A 6,543-nucleotide genomic window follows, 5' to 3' on the forward strand; every position below is an offset into this window, starting at 1 on the left:
GGTGAGCCCTTTCTGCACAAAACCAGCAATTGTAAATACTTTTTAAAAATGTACAAAACTTAAAAAACAAAACACAGTTTTAGAAAAAGACAAAAAAAAAAAAGAGAGAGAGAGAGCGAGAGAGCGAGCGCGTGCAAGAGGTTGCAAGCGGGGCCTCGAGGTGTCCAGAGCCCCTGCAAGTATGCACTGAGAAATTTATCTACAGGTCGTTTGACAAAAATGAACAATATCCTATTTATTGTATATACTGTTTTATTATAAATCGTGGATTGTATATTGCATTCTGTAAACCTGCTGTGGTCCCGTGGTGTGCAAATTCGCATGGTGGGGGGGAGGGAAAAGAACCTCTTGCGGGGGCTTTTTTTTTTTCTTTCTTATTTTTCACTCTTTTGGGTTTTCTCTTCTGTTGTTGTTGTTGTTTTTTGTTGGCAGGACACACCCAAAGATCCAAGTTTGTATTAAAAAGAAATGAAAAAAAAGCAAAAAAAAACAAAAAAAAACAACACACACACCTTGTGTCTTGTGAAAGGGGTGGGCGGGTGAGTGAGTGGGATGGAAGGGGCAGGCCTGGGTTTTGTCACCAGCCACTGGGTCCCCAGAGAAGTTGAAATACTGCCCTGTGGTCCCTCCCTCTTAGTTTTCCCTTTTGCCTGAGATCTGAGTCACCTTCACATCTGGGCCCACTACCCCAATTCCTCCCCAGGCCCTGGGTCTCCCTGCCTTGGGCTCCCCAGTCTGCCCCCTAGCACTTCTGGCCCCCGGGCTGTTCATTCTGTCCCGGGCGCAGGGATTCTGCCTCTAAGCTCCTTGTTTTGCCCTAGGTCTTGGTCTCCCCTCACTCCAAGACCCTCTTCTGGCCCACGTCCCAGCTCTCCCTTTCTCTGGGCCCTTTTTTATGTCCCCGGGTCTCCCCTGCCCCTGGACCACCGTCCTTTTCGAAGTGCAGGGATGCCCGCCTCTAGGACCCCTGTTCCCCCGAGTCCTAGGTTCCTCTGAGTCGTCTCTGGTCTCCCCTCCTAGACGCCCCGCATGTACTCTCGGCCCAGGTCCTGTGTTTCCCCAGCCTCTGGGCCACACGTTCTGTTCTGGTTCAGGGACACTTGTCTGAGTCACTCATTCCGTCCTAAGCCCAAGAACCCTGTGAGATGCCTCCTGTCCCCACAAGGACTGGAGTGCCCCCCCTTTTGTCTCCCCTTTGCCCCAGGCCCTGGGTCTCCTCTGTCTCCAGGCCCTTGTTTTGCTCCAATCCACCTCCATCTGCCCCTGCAAACTGCAGGGTGTGACTAAGCCAGTCACACCCTTTCTTCCTCTGCTTTCTCTTTTCCATCCCGAGCCCCAAATGCTGGGTCTAGGTTTCCTCGCAGCGTTCGTTCGTAAACTTTGGAAATGCAAAGACGACTCTTACTCCTGTGCCTGCTTCTGGTGGAGCTGGAAGAACTGAGCTGTCTCCCACTCCCCTGACCTTGGGGAGCTCCTGGATGCTTGACTAAACAATGCCCGCGTTGGGCTGCCTGGTCTTTAGCGAGCAGCCTTTCCTATCGGTGCATTGTATGTCAAAGCTCTGTCCAGTGTGGCTTCTCCGTGTCCCTCCGGCGGAAGCTCAGGGAGACCCCCAGGGCCAGCTCCCCGCGGCCTCCCTCCCTGACCCGACCAGCAAGGTCCAGGCTGGGAGAGTCAAAGGAGAAGCCCACGGCCTGGGGCCCTTTCTGCACAAAACCAGCAACTGCAAATACTTTTTAAAAATGTACAAAATTTTAAAACCAAACACAGACCCCCACCTTGTGGGCACCCCTGTCTGAAAGAGAAGGCCAGAGGTTCAGATCGGGGCAGGAAACAGAACTGCAGCATCTGTGCTGGATGTGACGGCTCATCCACCCACCAAGGCCCCTCCACGAACCCCCAAGTCCTCACCCTCCTGCATGGTGAGAGCAAAGGCATCAACACTGTGCTCAAGCCGACCATCCAGAGAGATGCTGGAAGTGGGGGCAGGGAGCAGTAAGACCCTGGGAGGGTCGGGGAGAGCGGCTTTGTTCCTGGAAGCGGAAAGAGCATGTGCAAAGGCCTGGAGGTGTGAGAGGGTGGCAGGGGGCGGAAGTCACACGTAGTTAGGTCTGTTTGGAGCAGACACTGTGTGTTTGGGGAGGGGAGAGAGCTTTGGCAAGACCACTCGGGCAGGGTGGAGGCTGGTTGGAGGGGGTGGGTGGCGTTGCAGGAACCAGTGGGGGAGGCCGGAGAAGCTTGTTTTCAGCCCCAGGAATCGCCTGCAGGGAAAAAATGTTCTGCGGTTGCTGAGGAAGCAGAAGAGACTTGGAGAGGCTGTCCAGGTGGGGCAGGCTGGGCAGAGGCAGTGCCCAGTGGGAGACTGAGGGCTCCACTTGTGATTGGTCTAGAGATGGGGAGACAGGCCAGTGAAGAGTATCTACCACAGAATAAGAGTGGGGATAGGGAGGGGGCGACCCAAGAAGGAAATGGGAATTCAGGGAGGTGATTATAGCCCAGCAAGGGGGCTCATTAATTTGAGAGCTTAACTTGAGAGGATTAACTACAAAGAGAGGGGTGTCCTGGCCAGTGTGCACAGTGGTTAGAGCACCAGCCCGCACACCGAAGGGCCAGGGTTGTGGGTTCAATTCCTGGTCAAGGGCATGTACCTGGGTTGCAGGTTTGATCCCCACCTCCAGTCGGGGTGCGTTCGGGAGGCAACCAATTGATGTGCCTCACATCGATGTTTCTCTCCCCCTTCCTCCCACTCTCTAAAAACATCAATGGAAAAAATAGCCTCTGGTGAGGATTCTTTAAAAACAAGAGGGGCAACAGGAGAGGGATGGGAACTCAGAGAAGAGCTTATAGCTTTCCGGATGGGAGGCAGGCTTGGTAAGGAAAACTGGGGTTCCCTGAAAGGAGGGGTCAGAGAGAGAATGGGGGAGGGCAGGGTTCTATAGCTTAGTAAGGGGTAAGGAGAGCCAAGATGTATTTTGCAGAACAGGCTCCAGAGGCCAAGGGCCAGCCTTTGGGATTTAAGGTTCTCTGTGCCCTTGGGCCCTGGGGCCTTGGGCAAAGGACAACAGAGACCCTGCCCAGGTGGGTGGGGAAGGATGAGTAGCACCCTATTTGTTTGATTTTTTTTTTAAACATAATTTTTTTAAAATATATTTTATTGATTTTTTACAGAGAGGAAGGGAGAGAGATAGAGAGTTAGAAACATCGATGCGAGAGAAACATCGATCAGCTGCCTCCTGCACATCTCCCACTGGGGATGTGCCCGCAACCCAGGTACATGCCCTTGACCGGAATCGAACCCGGGACCCTTGAGTCCGCAGGCCGACGCTCTATCCACTGAGCCAAACCGGTTTCGGCATATTTGTTTGATTTTTTATCCTCACACGAGAATATGTTTTTATTGATTTGAGAGAGAGAGAGAGAGAGAGAGAAACATCTCTATTGCCTCCCATACTTACCGCAACTGGGGATCGAACCCACAACCTGGTTATGCACCCTGACTGGAAATCGAACCAACAGCCTTTTGGTGTACAGGACTATGCTCTAGCCAACTTAGACAACCGGCCAGGGCACGGCACCCTGTTTGATCTGTTCTTACCACAGTCCCATACCTGGTCCCAGAATATATCAAGGCAACATAGCCCCTAGGTATTTGGATTTTACCACCATTTATTAAATATTTCCTGGAGGTGTTTATTCCTCAGAACAATCGTTGAAGTAGAGAAAGATACCTCACTTACAAATGAAAAGACAGCTTCAGAGACTGGAGTAAGTGACTTGTCCAAGATTACATGGGAAGTGGCAGAAGTAGGTTGGCCTGGAATCTGACTCTGAGCCCTTGCCTTTTCATAACAGGTTGGGGGGGGGGGGGCACCCTGCTCATAAAATTCATCCAAAAAAATGATTTGTTCTATAATAAAATTTTAAATTATACAAATAAAAATCGGAAATAATTATACAATTATAACACTATGATCCAGATACTGTTCTAAACATTTAACGTATATATGTGTGTGTGTGTGTGTGTGTGTGTGTATAATATATATATGAACTCATTCCATCTCCACAACAATTCTACGAGGCTTTTTATTGTAACGATTATTATCACCGTTTTACAGATAGAGAGGTAATTTACCAAGACCACTCAGTAAATAGTGACACCAGGGTTCAAACGCTAGATTGTGGAAGTCTGCTCACTGCACTGTTAAAATCTACTTCACCACCATTCCTGGTAATAAACCCAGTGTCAACATTTCTGAGTCCATTCATCTAGATCAGTGGTTCCCAAAATAGGGATTCTGAGATTATTGAGCTGGGTGGGGCCTGGGCATTGGAATTTTTTAAAGCTCCCCAAGTGGGCCCTAGCCAGTATGGCTCAGTGGATAGAGCATCAAACTGTGGACCAAAGGGTCCCCGGGTTCAATTCAGTCAGGGCACATGCCCGGGGTTGCAGGCTCCTCCCTGGCCCAGGCCCTGGTCAGAGCACGTGCAGGAGGCAACCAATCGATGTTTTCTCTCACATCGATATTTCTCTCTAAAAATCAATGGAAAAATATCCTCGAGTGAGGATTAAAAAATATAAATAAAAGCTCTCCAGGTAGTTCTGTGCAGCCAAAGGTGAGAACCTCTAATCTAGGTGTTGTGCTGTTTGCATACAAGCAGGCACCTGTGGGCGCACACCTATATTTTTTTTAAAATATATTTTATTGATTTTTTACAGAGAGGAAGGGAGAGGGATAGAGAGTTAGAAACATTGATGTGAGAGAAACATCGATCAGCTGCCTCCTGCACACTCCCTACTGGGTCCCTGCTGGGTATGTGCCTGCAACCAAGGTACATGCCTCTGGCCAGAATCGAACCTGGGACCCTAGAGTCCGCAGGCCGACGCTCTATCCACTGAGCCAAACCAGTCAGGGCGCACACACCTATATTTAAGGTGTCCTAGGTCTGTATCCGATGCCTTCTTGTGTGTACACTGTGGGATGCATTCATGTTTTTCACTGAGTGGCTGTAAACTACTATGGATTCTCTGAATGACTGTTAGACACTATAAACACATTTCTTTAACAAATAATGTATTTAACAAATAGTTTTTAAGCACCTACAAGATTCCAGGTATGTCCCAGGCACTTGAGGATACAACAGTGAACAAAAGAGACCAGGCCCATGCCTTTGAGTGTAGCCTGGTGGAATTGACCAGTTTGGTCCTCTGTCTTTCCCTGTGGGTGGCAGAGGTTGGAACCCCTCGGAGACTGCTGAGGGGTGAATGGGAGAGCTAAGAAGGTAGGACTTGTGGTGCAGCTGTGTGCGTGGTGGATCCTCTGGCCGTACGTGCAGAGGTGTTTGAGACAGGGAGACCCAGGGCGTGTTTCTGCGTGTGAATGAGTATGGCTGACTGTGTGGCATGTGTGCATGATCTGGGCCTGAGAAAATATGGGCAACTGTGGTGGGGGTGGGGAGAGGGAGTGAGGGAGGGCTGTGTGCAAGGTAGTCACTAGCCCAGAACAGCACACAGATGGTGGCGTGCACACACACACACACACACACACACACCGCCAGCTGCTGCAAGGAGGAGGTGGGCTCCCGTCCCAGGGCCAGGAGAACTCTGCTTTGGGTCTGTGGAGGAGGAGGCATGGCCAGGGCTGGAAACTCTAGAGTGGGAGGAAGGGAGGGAAAGAGACAGGAGGCCAGGGACCCACATCTTGACCTCTGGCCTGTTTCCGCAGTTCTGACTTGGTGCTCTGGGTCTCTGTGTGAGCCTAGGTCGCCCTCTGTCTAATGTCCATCTCCGTTCCTCTGTTCTGGGTCTTGGACTATAAGGCTGATCACATGACTCCAGGTCACCAGTCTCCAGCCTACTTGGCTCTCTGTCTTCCCCCTCCAAGTCTCTCCGTCTCTGTCTCCAGGTCTCCTCTGTATCCTTGTCCTTTCTTGTCCTTGCCAGGTGGGGGGAGGGCCCGGTGCTCAGCGAGCAGGTGTCGGCTTGCTCAGGCAGCAGGGAGTGAAGCGGAGGAGGGCACAGAGCCAGCAGCCCCTGGACACAACCACACCCCAGGACACACTCAGGGCACTCACAGGAACACAGTGACGTGGAGAGTCGGGTTCTCAGGGATTCACAGGGAATTCACACAGACAGATACACATTGCAACATGCAGCTGTGCCCAGAAACGCACAAGGGTGCAGAGGGTCACAAGACGATACCAAGGGATCTCGCACACACACTAAGGAATACTCATCCAGGTACAGGCACCCCTGGGCACACATCCAGGGGAAACCCAGGGCCATGGGCCTGCAAACAGAGGCACACACCTTTATCCGGGCACAAAGGTTAGCAAAGACAATCGCACTGAGTTACACCAGGGCAATCATACTCAACCGCGTACAATCAGGAATGAAGAGGCAAAAACATGAGCACAGACTGGCACAATAGGCACACCGAGGAACACAGCCGGGCATGGGGCAGGGGCCGAACCCTTCAGGACACGCCACCCCCGCTCCCCGCCCCTAGAGGCTCACTCCGGAGCACCTGGGAACACGCCCATCGG

The sequence above is a fragment of the Myotis brandtii genome, unplaced genomic scaffold, assembly GCF_000412655.1.
Source record: "Myotis brandtii unplaced genomic scaffold, ASM41265v1 scaffold456, whole genome shotgun sequence".
NCBI classification, from domain to species: domain Eukaryota; kingdom Metazoa; phylum Chordata; class Mammalia; order Chiroptera; family Vespertilionidae; genus Myotis; species Myotis brandtii.